At 44.1% G+C, this 21,977-nt stretch overlaps 1 protein-coding gene across 4 annotated transcripts in view; it reads left to right on the forward strand.

The window, feature by feature from the left end:
* LOC141164151 (neuropeptide Y receptor type 2-like) overlaps nt 1-21,977 on the forward strand; it is a 165,033-nt gene that overhangs the window by 22,843 nt on the left and 120,213 nt on the right. The window contains exon 2 of one of the 4 annotated variants that reach the window (XM_073649292.1): nt 14,690-14,808. The exons of the other annotated variants lie outside the window; for them this stretch is intronic. The gene's annotated coding sequence lies outside the window, so the exon portion shown is untranslated. The remainder of the gene's footprint in view (nt 1-14,689; nt 14,809-21,977) is intronic. 4 annotated transcript variants of the gene reach the window in all.

The following is a 21,977-nucleotide window of genomic DNA, read 5'->3' on the forward strand; positions in this document are numbered from 1 at the left end:
ATGTTTCTTTTTTTTCCTGGGACTCTGAGATCATTGTAAAGTTTAAGGGGGATTTCTGCTCCTTCTTTAAAGTTTAGAAAGAAGGAAACAGTCAATACTTAGCTTCGGCGCGGCTGCTTTGAGGGCTGATGTGCTCTTTACCAGTCATCTGACCCTGCAGCGGTCACTCTTTCACCAGTCAGGTCACTTTCATTCAAAATGGGAATTTTTTTTAGAATGATGAAATCTCTGTGTTTTCTTTTTTGCTCCAGTCCTCTCAGCTCCAGGACATAGACTTGAAGTTAAATAGAGTCTTTCAAGATGTTTTACCCCACTAAACAGCTCTCTCCACTAGATAGGTGCCTTAAAAGCTAATTTAAAAGGATCGTTTCAGTTTTTGACAAACACTGATCCTTAGTTCCAAAAACAGTGCCACCTCTGTCTACAGGTTGTGACTGGTACTGCAGTTTAGTCTCATTAAGGTAAATGGAGCTGAGCTGCAATGTTGGAAACAAACAATAGACAGGAGTGGAGCTATTTCTGAAAGTAAGCAGGCTTTGTCATTAGAAACCTGAAATAATCCATTAAATAAAGTATGTTCCTATTCATAAAGTTAGCATAAGGAGAAAAGTTTTCTCTGGAAATTACTCAAGCCTAGGCAGTGCCCAAAGATTTGTCCAGTAAAAGTTCCTATCCTAAACCCTTCCTCTCTGGTCTTCATGGGCAACTTCAACTGAGACGTCAATCAGTAAGAGAGACTGAAATCAATGCCCAGAAAGAAGAGAGGCACTGAGCATGCGCCAGATCACTACTGGACGACACACTAAAGCTGTCAGTCAAGACCATGAGGAGGTGTTCTGGAGACTTTACCGGCCAACCCTCAGGACTAGGGATGAGCAGGCCCATAAAAGTCCAGGTTCGTCGGGTTTGACCGAACTGTAGTCCAAAGTTCAGTTCAGGTAGCAGAAATGTACCCGAACTTGAACCTGAACACAAATCCCCATAGAAATCAATGGGGACCCAAACTTTGGAGCTGGAAAATCTATCTCTCCACAAATTTACTATAATTGCAGAACATTGTTCTAATTGTGTTTCATATCAATTCTATGCCATCCATAGATTTTATTTTCTGGTACATGGACAGCCAATAGATAGACCAAATTAATTAAGAGGTGTAGATTTAGAGCATTCTTCTCCACCACGCTTTTTGTTCAAGATTTGAGTCTATAACTTCAGCCATAAAAATTCCTTCATAGTGCTTTATTGTCGAGGTCAATTTATGACAGTATGCAGTAAACGCTTAGGCTTCCCCTAATGGTGGCTACAGGAATTCAGAATTGTAAGAGGTTTTCCAGAAATAGAATAATATAAATATAACTTAAACAAATGCCATTAAAAATTAATTCCTTAAGACTTTTAATTACCAAATTACAATTGTTTTGTCTAGAGAGAGAATCATTTTAGAATTAGAATGGCCACCACTTTTTGCACTGACAAAAATCTGTCATGGAATTTTAAGACAGGTGTCTATACCACATATTGTTATTCAGAAAGACTGAGTGGACATCAGTGTGAGCAGCCTCTTTTTACCTCAGCACCCCTGGTATCTCCAGTATTAGATCAGATAGACAAGGTGGAAAGCAGTATGAGCAGCCAATTCTTACCTCAGCACCCCTGGTATCTCCAGTATTAGATCAGATAGACAAGGTGGACAGCAGTGTGAGCAGCCTCTTCTTACCTCAGCACCCCTGGTATCTCCAGTATTAGATCAGATAGACAGGATAGACAGCAGTGAGAGCCGCCTCTTCTTACCTCAGCACCCCTGGTATCTCCAGCATTAGATCAGATAAACTGGGCAGACAGCAGCATAAGCAGCCTCTTCTTACTTCAGCACCCCTGATATCTCCAGTATTAGATCAGATAGACTAGGTGGACAGCAGTGTGAGCAGCCCCTTCTTACCTCAGCACCCCTGGTATCTCCAGTATTAGATCAGATAGACAAGGTGGACAGCAGTGTGAGCAGCCCCTTCTTACCTCAGCACCCCTGGTATCTCCAGTATTAGATCAGATAGACAGGATAGACAGCAGTGAGAGCCGCCTCTTCTTACCTCAGCACCCCTGGTATCTCCAGCATTAGATCAGATAAACTGGGCAGACAGCAGCATAAGCAGCCTCTTCTTACTTCAGCACCCCTGATATCTCCAGTATTAGATCAGATAGACTAGGTGGACAGCGGTGTGAGCTGCCTCTTCTTACCTCAGCACCCCTGGTATCTCCAATATTAGATCAGATAGACAAGGTGGACAGCAGTGTGAGAAGCCTCCTCTTGCCTCATCACCCCTGGTATCTCCAATATTAGATCAGATAGACAAGGTGGACAGCAGTGTGAGCAGCCTCATCTTACCTCGGCACTCCTGGTATCTCCAGTATTAGATCAGATAGACAAGGTGGACAGCAGTGTGAGCAGTCTCTTCTTACCTCAGCACCCCTGGTATCTCCAGTATTAGATCAGATAGACAAGGTGGACAGCAGTGTGAGCAGCCTCTTCTTACCTCAGCACCCCTGGTATCTCCAGTATTAGATCAGATAGACAGGATAGACAGCAGTGAGAGACGCCTCTTCTTACCTCAGCACCCCTGGTATCTCCAGCATTAGATCAGATAAACTGGGCAGACAGCAGCATAAGCAGCCTCTTCTTACTTCAGCACCCCTGATATCTCCAGTATTAGATCAGATAGACTAGGTGGACAGCAGTGTGAGAAGCCTCCTCTTGCCTCACCACCGCTGGTATCTCCAATATTAGATCAGATAGACAAGGTGGACAGCAGTGTGAGCAGCCTCATCTTACCTCGGCACTCCTGGTATCTCCAGTATTAGATCAGACAGGGTGGACAGCAGTGTGAGCAGACTCTTCTTATGTCAGCACCCCTGGTATCTCCAGTATTAGATCAGACAGGGTGGACAGCAGTGTGAGCAGACTCTTCTTATGTCAGCACCCCTGGTATCTCCAGTATTAGATCAGATAGACAGGGTGGACAGCAGTGTGAGCGGCCTCTTCTTACCTCAGCACTCCTGGTATCTCCAGTATTAGATCAGACAGGGTGGACAGCAGTGAGAGACGCCTCTTCTTACCTCAGCACCCCTGGTATCTCCAGCATTAGATCAGATAAACTGGGCAGACAGCAGCATAAGCAGCCTCTTCTTACTTCAGCACCCCTGATATCTCCAGTATTAGATCAGATAGACTAGGTGGACAGCAGTGTGAGAAGCCTCCTCTTGCCTCACCACCGCTGGTATCTCCAATATTAGATCAGATAGACAGGGTGGACAGCAGTGTGAGCGGCCTCTTCTTACCTCAGCACTCCTGGTATCTCCAGTATTAGATCAGACAGGGAGGACAGCAGTGTGAGTGGCCTCTTCTTATGTCCGAACCCCTGGTATCTCCAGTATTAGATCAGACAGGGTGGACAGCAGTGTGAGCAGACTCTTCTAACCTCAGCACCCCTAGTATCTCCAGTATTAGATCAGATAGACAAGGTGAACTGCAGTGTGAGCAGACTCTTCTTACCTCAGCACCCCTGGTATCTCCAGTATTAAATCAGATAGACAAGGTGGACAGCAGTGTGAGCGGACTCTTCTAACCTCAGCACCCCTGGTATCTCCAGTATTAGATCAGATAGACAAGGTGAACTGCAGTGTTAGCAGCCAATGTCAGTGAAACAAGGTGGAAAACATTTTAATTATATAGACTAACTCTCTAGGCAAAATAATTGTAATCTGCTATTTAATATTACTTATTTTTTTTTTAGAATTGATTTCTAATGACATTTCCTCTAGTTATTTTTTTCTGTTCCCAGAGAACTCTTTTAAAATTCATCTTTCTAGCTATATTTATACTTGAAAACTAGACTAAAACTATTATAAAGATATATTAAAAAAGAAAAATTAAATTGGTCTTCAGCAGTGAACATGCACATTAGGGTTATTTTTCCATAGAGCATTTGAGAACATTTCCCATCTAAACCTGATGGGAAAAATGGTGCTCATAAGAACAATTTTAGACATTGGCATTTTATGTGCAAATCTATACTGCAAACAGCTTATGATATATGTAGACTTGTGGTATGCACCCTTCCTCCATAATATTGATCTCTATGGAGACGGGTTACAGAGGTTACATTCAATGGCTCCGGTATTGGATAATCAGATCGTGCTTGCCTTCAAAGGCTGTATAGGTCACTTAGGATGATTCAATAAATTCCTATAATGCAATTGTTACAAAAAGAAACAGGTAAATTCAATTTGTTAGCTTAAGAAAAGTCCTTTTGCATGAGATGGGTTATTCTTCTTGGTTCGATAATCAGCATTTTTCTAATTTGTAGCGGAACTAAGATTTTAGTGGAGCAGAAAATGGTAGCACCCGAAGGCAGGAAAAGATGAGAGATGGAATTACACTCTGCGCTGGAGTGTCTGAGACTTTGACAGGTGATACACAGCAGCTGGATGTCACGCTGGGGGCATTTATGCAAACTGTGATCCAAATACCTACTGAAATTTTACATGTACTGTCGATGAATTCAGATACCATGATATATACCAATGCAAAGAGGTCAATACAAATCCAGATTATGTTGTTTAATCTTCAGGTCAAGCAGCAAGACAATTGATATGAATTACTTTACATTTTTTTTATTCTCTAGGTATGTAATTTATTTCATGTATCCTGTACTAATGTCCCCCATGCTGTAATAGTGTCTTCTATCCTCGCCCCTTCTTGTAATAATATCCACCGTCTTGGCCCCTTCCTGTAATAATGTTCCCCATCCTGGCCCCAAATTGTAATAATGTCCCCCACATTGCTACCATACTGTAATAATGTCCACCCTCCTAGCCCTTTCTTGTAATTTTGTCCCCCATCCCATAATAATGTCCCCCATCCCATAATAATGTCCCCCATGATGGCCCCCATCCTGTAGTAATGTCCACCATCCTGGACCATTTTTGTAATAATATCCCCCATGCTGGCCACCGTGCTGTAACAAAGTCCGCTAGCCTAGCTCATTTCTGTAATAAACTACCCCATCCTGTCCCCTATACTGTAATAATGTCGTCTGTCGGGCCCTTTCTTGTAATAATGGCCCCAATCATGTTATAATGTCCCCATCTTGGCTCTATGTCCCCCGTCCTGGCCACTACTCGGTAATAATGTTCCCCATCCTGTAATAATGTCCCTTCTCCAGAACCCCTACCTGTAATAATGTTCCTGTCCTGTATAATGGAGCATAACAGATGTTACAGCATAGTGGATGGGATTTCAAGAAATCCCATGCCCACTATGCGTCTCCGTGCGCCTGTGGATCACCAGCGGACACGGACATGCGGCGCGTCTTTCCAGACCACAGCATGTTAATTTCTCTTGCAGACGCGCAAGAGAAATTAGATCACTGTAACGTATAGGATGCGGTTAATCCGCATGGTTCAATGAACACATGCAGAATCACCTGCATGCAGCGCTTTGGACACAGCATAAAGTACAGTATGCTGCGTTCAAAGTGCTGCAAATACCGATCGTGTGCACATACCCTTAGCCTATCTCCAGCAGTGTTGCAGCATATGAATGCAGCAGTGTTGCGCATGTTCCACCTCCATTCAACTCAGATAGAACTCTGCAGATTCCGTTCGATTCAGCTGTAATTCTGCACTTAAAAATGCAACGGCAGTTTTTTTCACATCCATTTTTCAGGCTCCACATAGAAGAATATACAGAAAAAATGCAGCAAAACCGCACAGTTCAACACCGAGAGTGGAGATTTCATAAAATCACATCCACTTTGCTTGGACATTTAGGCTGTGTTCACATGTAATGTAAATGCTGTGTTTTTCTGCTGCTTTTTTTACATAGAAATTCTGCTGTGTTGAACTGTTGAAGCAAAGTGGATGTGATTTCATGAAAACTGCACCCACTGTGCGTCCAAGGATGCAGCTGAACTGTGGGGTTTTGGTGCTTTCTTTTCTCTGGAGGCTTCTATGTGAAGCCTAAAAAAACCTGAAAAACTGCAATTACTTTTTTAAGTACAAAATCAAAGCTTTTATGTACTACGGAAAACACATTAAAAATGCTGCTTCACATCTGCACCAAAAATGCATCAAACAAGGCATAAAAAATACAGCAAAAATGCAATAATCAGAGAAGATTGTTCCTGTGTAGTTTGGTGCGTACACATGCAGAAAACAAAAAACACAGTATTTCTGCAACGTGTGAACACGGCCTTACAGGCACCAAAAAGCCAGATGTCGTATAATGAAGCTACATACGGTTGAGAAAGTTCTGGCGGCTCCGGCTGTAAATAAAGGAACAAAAAATAATCCACAGGTCTCAACTAGAGATGAGCAGGACGCACAGATGATATCGCGCTGTCCTGGGTGATCAAAAGCCGCCGGGGACGCCAGAAGGTAAGAGATTCGCTGGCCTCCCGTCCAGTTGCCAGGTACCTGGATCAAAGTCCAGTGAATCGATTCGCTCATCTCTAGTCCCAACCGTCATGGATACAGTGGACAGTCCCGGAATTGAGTCTGCGCCCTGCAGTCGAGGGCGTCTCCTTCATTACCACCTGACATCTTCTCCTGCCAGGGTAGAAAGAAATGGTAAATGGGGGTGGCCTGGGATGTGACCAGGGGTGTGGTCAAAATTTGACGCGCCATGCTGTGCCTGCCACATGGTTTGTTCCTCTTTCTCTTCTGTAAAAGTTGGAAGGTACATGTAACAGGAGTTGTCGAAGTGAGCTCGGATCACTGCTGTTTAGCATAAATTGTACTTCCACACCGGCTCCGATCCGACCCTGACACATGATTGTAGTGGTGTCCAAAGAACACCGCAAGGCAGATTCAAGTACGGAAAAGCAGACGAGAAGACTGAAGCAAAACTCCAGCTTTATTATGTACAAAGGAATTATATGCCGCGAGATGAAAATAACAATATTTAGAATAATGATATTATCAATATGAACATAGGAAGATATAGCTGGAGGGAGTCACAAACTATGATCCAGCTATGGCAAAGAAAGCTCAGAACAAACAGTGAACTACAAGTTTCACAAACTACTCTGAGCTAATTCCCTATCTGGCTTTCCGCTAGTCGGGCCACGCTGTTACAGCGTACTAGCTACAGCAAACTACGCTAAACCCTAACAGTCACTCACGGTTGCGCAAATCAGGTGCAGATGGCGGCCGCCGCTTGTTCCTGGGGTGAAAGAGCCGGATGAATTCAGTTGAGTCCTTTCCTTGTACACAAGATCTCTTTCTTGCAGACGGCAGGCAAACCTTGTTTCACACTCACAGATATGCCTGACACGCTGTGTTATGTGTTATCTCAAGTCCTCAATCTCCAGGGAAAACGTTCTTCAGGAAAAGGATAAATTTCACTTCTGCTTGACACAGTCCCAAACAACAAAATTTGCTATAGTCCATAATCTTCTCTTTCTTCTTTATAGTCTCTGCAATCAGAACTCTGCAGGAGTCTCTCCCTGCTACCTCAGACACACATGAGATGTCTACTTCCTGGTTCTTCTTTCTCTCTCTCAGCACATACCAACCGCAGCAGGGGGAGGCGACTAGTCCAAACACAAGACTCAGAGGGGAGCATGATGCCTTAAAGTCACAGTGTATTCAATGTCCAATAAAAGAGCCGATCCCCTACATGATCACGGGAAGATTATAGGTTACCATGGCAGCGGGGGGCCTGCTAAAAGACCCCATGGCTGCCATCTTAGTCCTTCTGTGAAGCTCAGTCAGGACTTCATAGGAGAACTGTAATTACCGCTGGCTTACGCGATTTTCCCAGAAATTTAAAAGAAGAAATTTGGAAAAGTTACCGTGACTGTCATCCATCCAGTCTTCAGATCACCGCGGCTCGTACTCAAATGGGAGGATTCTGCACGTGGGAGCGCATACGTGACCATTCGCAGAACTCTCCTGAGTCCTCATCAAAGCCCAGTGTGAGAGGCGAAGATCAGACGGATGACGGGGAGGGGAGTCTGGAAAGGTGAGCAGTGAGGTGAGTATAAGGATTTTTTCGTAACGTTGTGATGTCCACCATTTTGCAGAAGCAAATTAGAAAAAAATGCACGTTTTGGCAAAGGCGGATTTTTGTAAAATTCAAGTAGATTAAATTCCAACTTAAATTTATTCTCTCATCTCTAATATAAACCCCAAAATAGTACAAATGAAACCTACTGCTCAGCACACAAAAGCAAGCCTCCACCCAGCTACATGGATAGAAAAATAAAACAGATTTCAGAAAATGGTGACGCAAACATTTTGTTTTTTCAGTGTTCTGACATTTTTTGACCACTGAAATATATAAAAAAAACTTTGGTTTCAAGGGAATCTGTCACCAGGTTTTGGCTACCCCATCTAAGAACAGCATGATGTAGAGGCAGAGACCCTGATACCTGTCTTGTGTCATATACTTTACTAGTTGCTGTAGTTTTGCAAAAAAAAAATCAGTTTTATCTGATGCAGATCTACCAGTTCTCTGAATGCTGAGCTCTGTATAACTCACCGACACCACTGGGTTTTCTGTGTACACTGTGCATAGGCTGAAAGCTGCCAATCAGTGGTGGGGGTGTGGTTAGACTACCTGACAGCAGGTTTACTAGTCATCTAGTGATAATCTTCTGCTGATAAAACCCTGATTTTATAAAAAACTAAAGCAAGCAGCCCAGTAAGTGACACATCACTGGAATCAGGGTCACTATCTCTGCGTCATGCTGCTCTCAGATTAGGTGGCAAAAATCTGGTGACAGATTCCATTTAACCATAATTATAGTGACTTAGAGAATCCTATTGCCATGTCATTTTTATTGCACCGTAAAAACAAAGCTCTAAAAACGACGTCGGAATTGAATTTTTTTTCACTATTTCACCCAGTTTAGGCATTATTTTTTCAACATTTTTCAAAACAATATATAGTAAAATTAGTGGTGCCTTTCAAAACTACAACTTGTCCTGAACAAGGGGAGGAAGGCTATGTGCCCACGATGCAGAAATGAAGCAGAAAATTTCTGCAGCATTTCTGCATCTCCCTGGCAGAAAAAAACGCATGCAGATTGTGCATGCGTTTTTCCTGCAGAATACATGCTGATCCACATGCGGGTTCACATGCGTTTCCGCATGCAGATTGACAAGCACTTTCCAGGCGATAGCATCACTTGGAAAGTGCTTGACAACTAGGTCACACTGTATAAATCCATGCAAACAGCATGGATTTATACAGTGTGAACCGTAAAAATTAAAACAAATAAAGCTATACTCACCCCCGAGGCCCCGGCGTGGCTGCAGCGCTGCTTCCTGGCTGGTTCCCGGCTGCCGGCATATCGCGAGACAGAGCGGTGAAGGGCCTGCGGTCACATGACTGTGACGTCACCGAAGGTCCTTCAGCGTTGCTGGCATTCAGAGAGAAGACGCCGGACAGGTGAGTATAAACTTTATTTGTTATTTTATACTTTTTTTACAGGTACAATGGTACCCAGGTGTGGATGAGAGTCTCCTCTCCTCCAGAACTGGGTACCATCCGCACATAGAGACGCATAGAAGCCGCTTGTAAAAATGTACAGTCGCGGTTTCTGTGCGTCTCAATGCAAGTCAATGGCGGGAGTTCCGCTGCACTTCCGCAAAATTAAATGACATGCTGCGGATTTTTGTACGCAGCATAAACGCTGCGGAAAAATCCTCAGCATGTGCATAGAACATGCGGAATCCCCTTGGGGATCATGGGGTGCGGATTACCTAGCGTTTTACAAGCGTTTCCGCTGCGGAAATTCCGCAGCATAAACGCTTGAAAAACACTACGTGGGCACACAGCCGAAAAAACAAGAGCACAAAAATAAAAAAAAATGCCTGGTCCTTAAAAAGTTAAGGACTCTGACAACCAAATTGTCTTGGCAATGGTCAGCACTTGGAATCTCTATCCATAAAATTGGAAATTGGAGGTCCTCAGCTACTGAACCCCCAGTTATTTATCATGAGTCCTGGCAGGAAAAATGCTGCAGAAAATACATGTGTTTTTACGTAAATTTTTTACGCGTTTTTTCCAATTGATATGAAAGGGTGAAAAATACTGCAAAAATGCTGAAAGAATTGACATGCTGCAGATCGTTCAAATTTCCAAAGAAAAAAAAACAGCAACATGTGAATGAGATTTTAGAAATCTCACTCACTTTGCTGGTACTGTAAAGTGCAGCATTTTTTTTACCCTTAAAAAAACGCATGTAAAAAACACTGCCAAGACGCAATGTGTGAATAAGCCCTTAATTGACATTCTCCTTTAGGACAAATATTAGACGTGCCAACACTTCTACATGAAATGAGTAGGTAGTGCTCTTGTTTCTGTAAATATATCAACTTTTCTGCTTTTGCGATGATGACTTTGTTATCAAACATCGTAGAAGACTTCAGGTAAATGGACTTTTCACTTGAGAAAATCGACATTTCTGTGCATAGTCATTATGGCCTCGGTCGGCTGACCACATTGAAAGGATGATACTCGGGAAAAATAATTATTTGACTGTATTGATAGATCCTCAGCAGCTGGAGAAAACTAATTACTTAGAAGAACAGATATAAACCAGGGCAATTTGTCAAGGGTCTGTCCTGTATACTTTATAAGCTGGTCACATGTTTCGCATGATTTACCTTCTTCAGGTCTTCATGAAAAGAAATGAGTTATCTATACAAAGTAATCCATACATGTGGATCTCTATTTCCTCTTTTGAATCCATACTCATGTTATTTTCAAATTGACTGATGATAAATGAATATGATTATTGTGTACAGTACATTCGAGGTTTATGGTCTATCCTAGGTTATCTGGCTTGAGGTACATTTTTAAAACGGCAAATAAATGTGACATTTTTTGTCCTCTGTCATTGGCTTTTTTTTCCTTGACCTTGGCTTGTGTTTGTTTGACCAATTGCAAATAAATTCCAGAAAAGTGTTAACTTGTTCCGTATACAACAGCTGCTGGCTTATGCTTGAGAGGGGGAATGTGTTTAGTAGACAGCAGATCGTTCTGTGTTAAGTGTTACACTTTGCTGATATTTGTGTAGATACTCTCTAGAGAGAACAGCGTGACCTCTCAGTTTTCTTTGTTCTTTGTGTTAAACTCTGTGTTGAGATGATGCAGGTAATGATTGGCAGGGGCAACAATGTGGCACAGAGGACTCAGGAGGAGAAGATATTAGGAAGTGGAGACATGAAGTGCTGAGAGTGCAGCTCCAGCCATGTGTGCAGTCAGAGGAACCTAATAAAGGACTAATGTTTTGATAGGAATGAAACAGCCCCCACCTGATGTGCCAGAATGAAGAGAAATGCACCTATGTTAAAGTCAGCAACAAAAGGGAGATCTGTCTATAAAGTTAAGGAATGTTGATAATTAGTCAGTGGCATAAAGTTACCATCCAGTGGAGACCCCTATTATGTATAAGCTGGGCAGGCAAAGAGAATCATTACACCTCTCCTAGAGTGTCTGTCACCAAGTCGTGTGATCAAATTATGGTTTGTTACTTGGCAAGTGTTAGTGAGCGCAAGGAGGAGCTGAGTAGTTCCCTTTAAAGTGACTGGTACAAGTGGTATGTTGTATAGACAAGGAGGAGTGTAGATCACTCAGGAATGTACAGTGATCAATTATCTGCTGAACAGATAATCACAAAGATCAATTATTCTGCTGAACAGCAATATCTGTGTCTTACTCAGGATTCCCTGTTACAAATTTATCACATGAAGTTCTTTTACTTAAAGGGTTTGTCCACTTAGTCCTTTCATGCAGATTGTTGTATATATTGGAAAAAAAGCAGGAGTTAAGGTCCTGGATGGCAGATACGTGTCACTAAGGTGGCTGGCCTCGGTTATGTAAGTCCCGGGAGAAAGTGCACCAGTAACAACTGGTTACTGAGATGGTTTTATTTTTGACTGGATTTTGGATCCAGGATTTAGGAGTGACCAAAAGAGCCTGGGTGGGAAAGGTCACTCCCACACTCCAGTGCAGGTCTTACATGCCTAATAACAGGCAGCTTGGTTAGCTCAGTAGATGGTGTTGAGCTAGAGAAAGACAGAGTCTGAGAAGAGCCTGTATTGTTCGCTACTGTTTAACAAATATCAAATCAGGATTTCCCATGTTGGTAAAACCCATGTCAGGTGGCTGTAGTAGGGTCCCTCTTACAGTGGCACCTAGAGTCCGCTGTTGGATTAGACTTAGAGCTCATATGAACCTTAATTTATGGCTGTCTGAAACTGGGCCGAATATAAGATTCATTTTTTGTAAGATTGTAATGATCTTCACTGCTTGTATAATGGAAAGAATATTTATTAGGAAAATGTCTGTAATTAGGTTTGCACTTGTCTGTTCCCTATCAGATTATAGTCTTTATTAAAATTAATTACTGTGAAGTTGTTCATCACTGTCTATGAATATCTTACCTTATCTCATACCTTCATTATTCCATGCCTCCAGCTTTCAGTGTATTCCACTGATATTAGATTATAACAGCTTTGTAACTTAAAATGAATCTATCACCATATTTGACCTATCTAACCTAGTAATATGGGCATACAGGTTATAGACTGCTGAAAGAAAGTCCTACTTATATGTCTCATATCAGATGCTTTGTTGTGGAAGTGTAACAGTAGCCGTGGGCGAGGTACTCATCTTTCATGCCCCGCCACACTACATGAAAATGGGGGTCCTAGCTGTGTGTGTGTGCTCTTGCTACCCGGGTGACACACCTCTGCAGACTGCATGGTGCTGCTGTATCTGGTAGGCCAGGACCAGATGTTAAAGAACGAACAGGCTGTTACTTCCAGCATAGTAATACGGTAAAGGGTGTGGGCCGGGTCAGGGCTTCAGATAACGAAGATGGCCAGTGCGAGGAGCACACTGTATACCAAGTGACTCACATATTTAGGACATGCGGCCTAGTGGGAAATATCGGTGATCCCCATTAGGGCCAGTGTAATGATCAGAGGCGCTTAAAGAGAATACGATGTTGACGGACCTCGAATTGAGAGTGACGCACATTAAGCTGAGACATAAACGCTAAGCATTACTCATTAACAGTCGTTTAACTGCTAGATAATAAGGACAGTGTACATAAATAGAACGATGAATAAGGTATCGCATTTAGTTCAGATAGTGACATAAATATACTGTATTACCTTTATTGCTGTTACCCACAATATTGTGCTTACTTGCATACATATACATTTATATATGTACACACATATATATATATATATATATATATATATATATATATATATATACACCTATAGATAGATTTTCTTTCTGTGGTAGACAAATAAATAGTGTTGGTTGATTACCACCGCCTCCTCATTGTCTGCACTGTTGCATCTAAGTAACCTGTTTACACAGGTATGACTATTTTTCAGGAATCTATAACCTGTATGCCCATATTAATATAGATCCTTGGCCCTGATGCATATTCTATTACAGGGTCGCTCATGTACCATAAGCCATTTATAACTCTGATTCGCTTATGTGTATCTGAGTGGACTTTAGCCCCATCAGGCCCCAGGGCTATGATGCACCCTCTGTCCCTACCCCTTGATTATGTTGTATCTTACATTAGAAGGCTGATTGTTGTTATGGTTGCCCAGTTTATGATATGGTATGAGTGTAATCTGTTTTTATTGCATCTTTAAAATTAATATTCCAGAGTCCCTTTTATTTAATTTGGGAGAATTTAATTTGGAGTTTTATCTGATCAGGCTGTGATTCTTTGTATGAGGTTGATAATAAGCGCTTTCGACTACAGAGACATTCATTATTACATGAACAAAGGTTTAACCATGTTAATTTTAGTCTATACTACAGTAATACTTCATTTTCCATCCTTCTAATAGAGATAATAAAATTCTCCAAAAGGTAAGACATCTAACCTGGTACCTTGGTAGCCTCTACTCCTATAATCCAGGAATGACCTGATTCCTGAGGTCTCGCGAGAAGGTGGCTACTGGGTCACAGGTGAAAGAACGTTAGGACCTTTACTGGTTAGTTCTTTACAAAGCCACATTTTATGGATTAAAGTTTTGAATAAAGGAACAATAATTAAAAGAGGCGCTGTAGCTGTAACAAGGGGACATGGAATACATTTACTGGAAAGAAAGTTTCCAAGTCGATGGATGAGGGATTCTTTACTGTAAGAGCAAGGAGACTATTTAAATCTCTGCCAAAGGTTCGCATAATGGTTAAAGTGATTCTTCCATGATCAAAATGTGTTTTAATTAGAAAACACAAAATAAGACAATTTTTCATTTAGAATAATTTTTGTTACATACATTTGATGGTGCCCTCCTGCTATTTGGTTGATTCCTTTTCTAAATGACCATCTAATATGTTAGTTTATAAGCGGATTCAAGCTGTGTGATTGAACTACTGAGCATGTGTGTTCCCTGGCACTGGACACATTAGGTGGACGTTCTGAGAGGGAATCAAACAAACACCAGGAGGCGCCACAGCAAGTCTATAAAGTCAATATCCAGACTCAAAACATTTTTTTTAATTGTTCCAATTGAAAACTTTTGCATAATCTAACAGAATAAATTATTTTTTATATGTGGCACAGCCTTTGATTTAAAAGAATGAATTTAAAGAGGACCTGTCACTTGCCATATATATCGTATGTCATTTTTTTAGTTGGCCAAAAGGACCAGATTCACATACAATGAAGATGTGGCCATATCTTAGGAATGGAGAGGAGCAGGAACAAAAGAAAAATAACGCCGGATTCAGGAGAACAACTTCGTTAACAACAAGTACATTTTTTTTATATTTTTGGGAAACAATAGGTCCTTTATAAAGGAGGCCTGGATATAGTAATAATACATTTTATTTGCAGTAGACTAATAAAGGTTGCACCAAGCCAAGATTAATTCATTTAATTAGACACTCCTTTAAGTGAATGAATAGCCATCAATGTAACAAATGTACAGACAAGAGCAGCTTTTTGTTAGCGGCTTTCATCTCTGACTAATGGAGGGGGTCTTGAGCAAAGGATCCCAATTCATGATGTCAATATGTCCCAATAAGAGCATATGAAGTGGTTTCCTTCATCAGACAACCCCTTTAATATTATTATTTCTGCAGTGCCATCAGCTGTATCCCTATTATTGCCTCATATCCTCAGCTGATCTGAAATGTACTTTATACTGAATTACAAATTAGCAAATGCAAAGCGGTGACAAGAGCAGAACAGCTGCAGACTCTGCTAAATTCTAACTCATAATTATGAAGTTTGTGACCAGGGAATATCTGCAAAGCTTTTACCGTTCTGCCCCGGTGATGGACAAGAAGAGGCATTGGGTTAGGGATCACAGAACTAGTGTCTACTTAAGCTGCAACTTGCTCCCTCCCTGGTGTAATTGCGCTGAGAAAAAAAATGGCTAATTGAGCTGGAGGACAATGGCACTGATGAGAATAAATTAGTGCTCTTGCCGGCATGTGCAGGTGAGAAGAGAAAAACTGAGACGCTGAAAGCGACACAACAGGAGCTCATTCTCTCCATTGTGAAGAGGAACAGATTTTTTTTTATGTTGCCATCTACACCCCCTCATATTTCCGATTTTTTCATACCCCTCTCCCTTTGCTATAAAAAAGGAAAAAAATCATTACATGGTGTCTAAAAGTGGTTCTTATCAATACATACAGCATTTATAGGGGGGCAGTGGGGTGGATGAAAGGGGTTGTCAAGTTAATTCATTCAGAAAGTTATATATTTTACTAAATACTTCTCGTATCACAGGTGGTTCCAGTTCGACAGTCCAACTTTCTTCCCTTTGCTAAACACAAGACAGGATTTTTGTGTTGGCAAGTGATGGGAGCATTCTCAAAAGGGGGCTGGCTGACAAGGCGGCTTCTAGTTTTCCAGCTCTTCTTCCATCAGATAGTTTTTTTGTGCTGGCAAGTGATGTGAGCATTGTGAGAAGGGGGCTGGCTGACAAGGTGGTTTTTAGTTTGCCAACCCTACTTCCATCCTTGTGCTCAACACAAGACAGGTTTTTTGTGTTGGCAAGTGATGGGAGCATTGTCAGAAGAGGGCTGGCTGACAAGGTGATTTTTAATTTACCTGCAAACTTCCATCATTGTGCTCAACACAAGACAGTTTTTTGTGTTGGCAAGTGATGGGAGCATTGTCAGAAGGGGCTGGCTGACAAGGTGGTTTCTAGTTTGCCAGCCCAACTTCCATCATTATGCTCAACACAAGACAGTTTTTTTGTGTTGGCAGGTGATGGGAGCATTGTTAGAAGGGGGCTGGCTGACCTGATCATTTCTTTAGCTAAGCATGCCCTATTTTATGTCTATGTGATTCAAAAAGATCAGTCAACCCTAATCAAACATCTCTGGACATGTACTGACACAGGAAAGGCTCTACTCTTTCAAGCACATGGCCGGAAAGGAAGATGTCATACCTGGGATCACCACCCTCTGATACACACAGATTGGAGCTTTAGTCTTTGGCATTTGCATCACTTTGGAATGGGGTAACCCTTAGTTTTATGTGACTTTGTTCTTGTTGCCTAACTCCCCCAAAATGTCTGGCTTCCAGTGAGGAAGAAGAGGAGCCAGACAGAGGGTGACACTGACATGGGGTAGCGTGAGAAGATCATATAAATAAGTGGTAAAGAAAGTGCAGGCAATGTGAATCAGGCCGTATGGTGGCATAAACCAGTGCTGTATTATTAGTAAGTGCCAGGGCCTGGACACGGTACTTTGGCCAATGGCGACACCCCCACAGCCATGCAAAAGAGTGGTGTACTTTAGGAATGAGGCTAAACAGGGGGAGCAATTACACAGTTAGATGTAGGCAGGGGTATAACTAAAATAGGTTCAGGCGCTGCAAACGCACCCGAGCCCTAGAGCCTAGGGGGACCGAAAAAGTCCCTTTGACCCATATAAAAAGACTGTTACTATTCAATACCTGCAATAGTTGAGGCCCTATTGGATATTTTGTATTGGAGCCCATGAGCCTCAAGATATGCCACTGGATATAGAAAAAGGGTCATATTATTCCACAGGATCCTCCTAGAGAAACAATATTGCCGTCATTGTACCGAACACACGTCAAGCCTTCCATACATACCATGCCTGAATATAATATATCCATAATTTAGGGAGATATTGCGTTCCTGTGGGTTGCCAGATACCAAAACTTTTGCTATTGTACCCACAGAAATTAATGTTTCCTGATCATGGTTAGATCCACAGATTCTGTAAAATTAGAATTATAATACGAAAAACTTAAAATATAGTTTTACCTTGTGCTTTCTATGGAGTACAGTCAGAATTTCTACACATGGTGAAAAGTTTGACTCCTGCGTTTAACACCTATTTACCAGTGGAACCCTACAGAACACCTTGGTTGGCCCGGATGGTTCTCCAACATTGACAGCTGCCTGTTAATTACTGTACACACTTCATGTCTGCTCTTCATCAAATAACCTACTTCAATTACCTGTTCCCATCTGGGGGTGCAAACAGTGATCCAATGCCCCCAACCTTTGATCTGTTTAATTATAACTCCATCTATGACAGTCAGGAGTTCATTGCCCCAGTAATTCAATATGGCGGCCATCATAAAGTAGTTTTTCTAGATTGGATAAATCCTTATTAGTATTTATAAAGGCATTATATGGTATTTTATAGGCTATAACATTAGTAGCTGATCTACATTTCTCCAGTCCTGGTAAAAAAAAAACAGAAGCAAATTAAGGAAATTACATTGCCATTATGCTGTAGACAATTAATAACATGTGATTTAATAAACACAAGGACAGCGATCGGTAATTCACTCCTAACATTCACTACTGTACTCCGGTTATGCCGCCTGACACCATGCAATTGCTTAATTGTAGCAAATCTATTACGCCAACCAAATTTTCTTTTCCTGGGATGAGAACTAAACAGTTTTTCTTCTAAGTATCCTGCAAGAAATTGTAAATAACTGGAAATGAGCTTCGGAAAATTTACCGGACGCAGATATTGTGACCCCATTTGTGAACATTTATAACTGGTAATAAACATTTTTATGTTATGATAGAAAATAATAAGTTAACTCTTTGGTTGCATTTCATAGCTTTTGTCTAGCCCAATTGGCAGGCAGCGATCTATAGTGACACTCTGACGGTGGATCATTTTATCATGTTCTTCTCAAGGTAAATATGTTAATGTGACACCCCAGGGGTCTGGTTGTCACAGTGATAGAGATATTACGTCTGAGAGCAGGTGGGAGGTCCTTTGGTCAGGGATCCTGTGCATGCCACACCTCCTGCCCAGCCTTGGGAGGGGAAGAACTTCCCCTGTATAAACCCGGGGCTGAGGCAGGGTTAGTGAGTCCAGGAAGAGTAGAGACAAGAGCAGCATAGGAAGCAGCAGAGTCACAAGGAGTCAGGGGCTGGCAGCTAAAGAGTTCGCCCTGACTAAGAAGATTCTTTACCGGACCCGGAGTCCGAGGCTGTGGGGACTAACTTCTACCCAGCAGCAGAATCCGTCAGGCAGGGGATTTCAGGTCCCCTGGCCCAGAAGCCCGAAGGCCCGGTCACACGCGTGGGACCAGCACCGCCATCGTGGAGCGGAAGCCATTAGAAGGCCCCGAGTCACCGGCCATACGGGTGAGCACCACACGGTACACTCAGGGACGTGGGCTACTTACATCAGCTTCTAGCAAGGTAGCCAGAAGAGTACAGTCAGCTTGGGAGGCCTACAACTATGCCTGGCCAGGGGAGATCCCATCTGCTCAAGGACTGACCAGGCCCCGTTCGCTAGCAAGTACTCCGGGAGGGTCTATCGTTGTTACCAGTAAAGACCCTGAACGCTACCATACCGTCTCTGAGTGGTTCCTGCTACCCCCATCATCCACGTCGGCTGCCCTGAGGCCATACCCCTCCCGTTGGGGGTTATACTATCACGCTGCACCATCCTTCCACCGGCCTCAGCGGTCTGCCCTGCAGCAGCAGCCCCCTGGCTGCATTCAACGGGTGGCGTAGTCATCAACCATTTTCTACCGCTAACAGACTGCCGTCCAGTTTGACTCCCTGGGCACGGACCGGGTCACCGCCACGAGACTACAACCCTAAACAGATCCGGCTCCGGGTAAGCTCCCGCGTGCGCAACGCAGCGCGACACAGGCCCAGGGGCGCGTCAACTTTGGCGTAGTCGGCAGGATCACGTGCCCGCAACCACCGGGTACTGCGTGCCTGAAAAGCAAAGACTGTTCAAACTTACCAGTGGTGAAGATTCCCGCCATCGGTGAAGATTCCCGCCATCCGGCGCCATCTTCAGCCTTCTTCCCGCCATCGGTGAAGTTTCCCGCCATCCGGCGCCATCTTCAGCCTTCTTCCCGCCATCCGTGGAGTTTTCCCGCCATTGGACGCCATCTTGAGGACGCCGCGCGGGAAGAAGAGGGGCGTGGACTCCGAAAGCGCGCGAGAACTGAAGCCCCGCCTCACGTCCGGACGTTGCGTAAGGTCCTGGAAGGAGCCCAGCAGACGCCGACGTCACAGGAGCGCGACGGAAGGTCCTCAACCCTGACGATCCACTGCGGAGCCGCGGCCTACGGAACAGGATCATCGCAAGGTAGGCCACGGTCCACTAGGGGGGAGGAAGATGTCGGATACGGAGGAGAGCTCCACTGCCTCAACCCCCGCCAGCGCTACCGCTGTTGCAGTTATGCCCTTCACCATGCCCTATATCCCGGGAGCAGCTTGGCTACCCCAGTACTCAGGGGAGTCACATACCCTGCATGACTTTAGAGAAAAGCTGGATAGCCTCTTCCAGGTGTACCCCCTCACAGAAGAGCAAAAAGTGAGCATCCTGGTGGCCCAACTAACTGGGGCAGCCAAAAGGGAAGTAAAATCCTGGCCACCTGGGAGGAAGACTGTCGCAGGGATACTAACCCGGCTGAAGGACACTTTTGATACCCGCACCTCAGCCGAGATTAAACTTAGATTCTACGGGTGCAAGCAGCGAGCGCATGAGAGTATAAGGGACTATGCACTCAACCTACAAGAGGCCCTGAGGGCCATTAAGCAGACCGACCCTAATGGAGTGGGAAACGAGGACAGGCTGTTGACCGAACAATTTATAGAGGGTTTATATTGCAATGCCCACCGCACCCAGTTGCGGGCAATGGCCTTACAGGACCCTCATCTAGAATTTGCACAGTTCAAGGACAGAGCCATCCGGGTGCTCCGAGAACCGGCACCAGGTGGCGTTGTGACCCACAGACGCCCCACTACCACTTACTACCAGGAGGCGGCGCCCTTGTCAGCAGGGCCTGTGGGAGCTGATGCGCAGGCTTTGGACAATGACCCGGCTCCAGACCTACACCATCAGGTCCAAGAGCTAGCTAAAAGCGTTGCTGCGCTAACCCGAACTGTGCAGTCTTTACAGGTTTCCACTCCAGGGAAGATCCAGCTGGCATCCGGACCGGAGGACATCCCGTGGCGTCGACCAAGGAGGACCCCACCGGCCAGAGGAAGACCCAGTGACCGATACAGCGAGGACGGACGACCCATCTGCCGCCGCTGCAATCAACCCGGACATATGGAAAGGTACTGTTCTTTAAACGGGCACAACCTGGGGTAGAGGGCCAACCCCCAGGAAAAAGATCACCAGGCCCATCGAACTGGCGCGACAGATATGTGGGAGGACGTCCAGTCTTGCCTGTGGTACTGGATGGCATTCCTATGAGTGCCCTACTGGACACCGGGTCACAGGTCACCACCATCCCGTACGTGCTCTTCAAGCAGTACTGGAATGACTCGGATATTACCCGCTACCCTGACGACGACTTGAGTATCATCGCCAGCAATGGTCAGCCCGTGCCACAGATCGGATTTAAAGAGGTGACCATCAAAATTGGTAGAGTCGAACTGGCCGCACAGGGACTGATCATTGTAGATATTGACAAACATGAGAGTCACCCAAAAATAACTCTAGGAACTAATGTAATTGAAAATTGTCTTGCAGAGGTGATTTTCCTTTTACAGCAGGTTGCCAAGAATGCCAGCTCCGGCGAGCAGCGGGTGCTCCAGAAAGAGATCCGGGCACTGATGCAACGGCAACAAGTGGAACTCTCCGGCGGTGAGATTGGTAGCGTAAGAATGTGTGACCCTTTTCCTATTGCCATGCCCCCAAAAAGTGAAATGATGATTTGGTGCCGGGCAGCTATTGGTCTGAGAGGTAGAGATTACCAGGCAATGGTAGAACCAGTTTACTCAGACAGTAGGCCCACCATTTTGACAGCACGGGGGGTGGTCAATGTACGCCATGGGAGGGTGCCCGTTCGCATAATAAATATCGGGGAGAGGGAAGTGTACCTGCCCCGGTATGCCACGCTAGCCAAATTATATACCACTAATCAAAATTCTATACAATCTGTGGAACCCTTGCCTCCATCTCACCCGGAGGAAGGTAACGGCTCTAAGAAAGACATGGAGGACTGGTGTCAGCAACTACATCTGGGTACTGACTCCACTCCCTCACACCAGAAACAAGGAGTCTATCGGGTGGTTCAAGAATATGAGAGAGTGTTTAGTAAACACCCGTTAGACTTCGGGCGAGTCAAGGGGGTAGAACACCGCATCCCCACGGGAGATCATCCTCCCATAAAAGAGAGGTATCGACCCGTACCCCCTGCACATTACCAACACGCCAAGGGGATGCTTAGAGACATGAAGGAGGCTGGGGTAATCCGGGATAGCTGTAGCCCCTGGGCAGCCCCACTAGTTTTAGTCAAAAAGAAAGACAACACCATGAGGATGTGTGTAGATTACCGGAAAATCAACCGTATCACACACAAGGATGCGTACCCCTTACCAAGGATAGAGGAGTCATTGGCTGCTTTAAGATCTGCTAACTTCTTCTCTACCTTGGATCTCACTAGCGGGTACTGGCAGGTTCCTGTAGCAGAGGCGGCCCGGGAGAA

The sequence above is a fragment of the Phyllobates terribilis genome, unplaced genomic scaffold (assembly GCF_046119375.1).
Source record: "Phyllobates terribilis strain yellow unplaced genomic scaffold, ASM4611937v1 Scaffold_10__3_contigs__length_209671492, whole genome shotgun sequence".
In the NCBI taxonomy this organism is placed as follows: Eukaryota; Metazoa; Chordata; class Amphibia; order Anura; family Dendrobatidae; genus Phyllobates; species Phyllobates terribilis.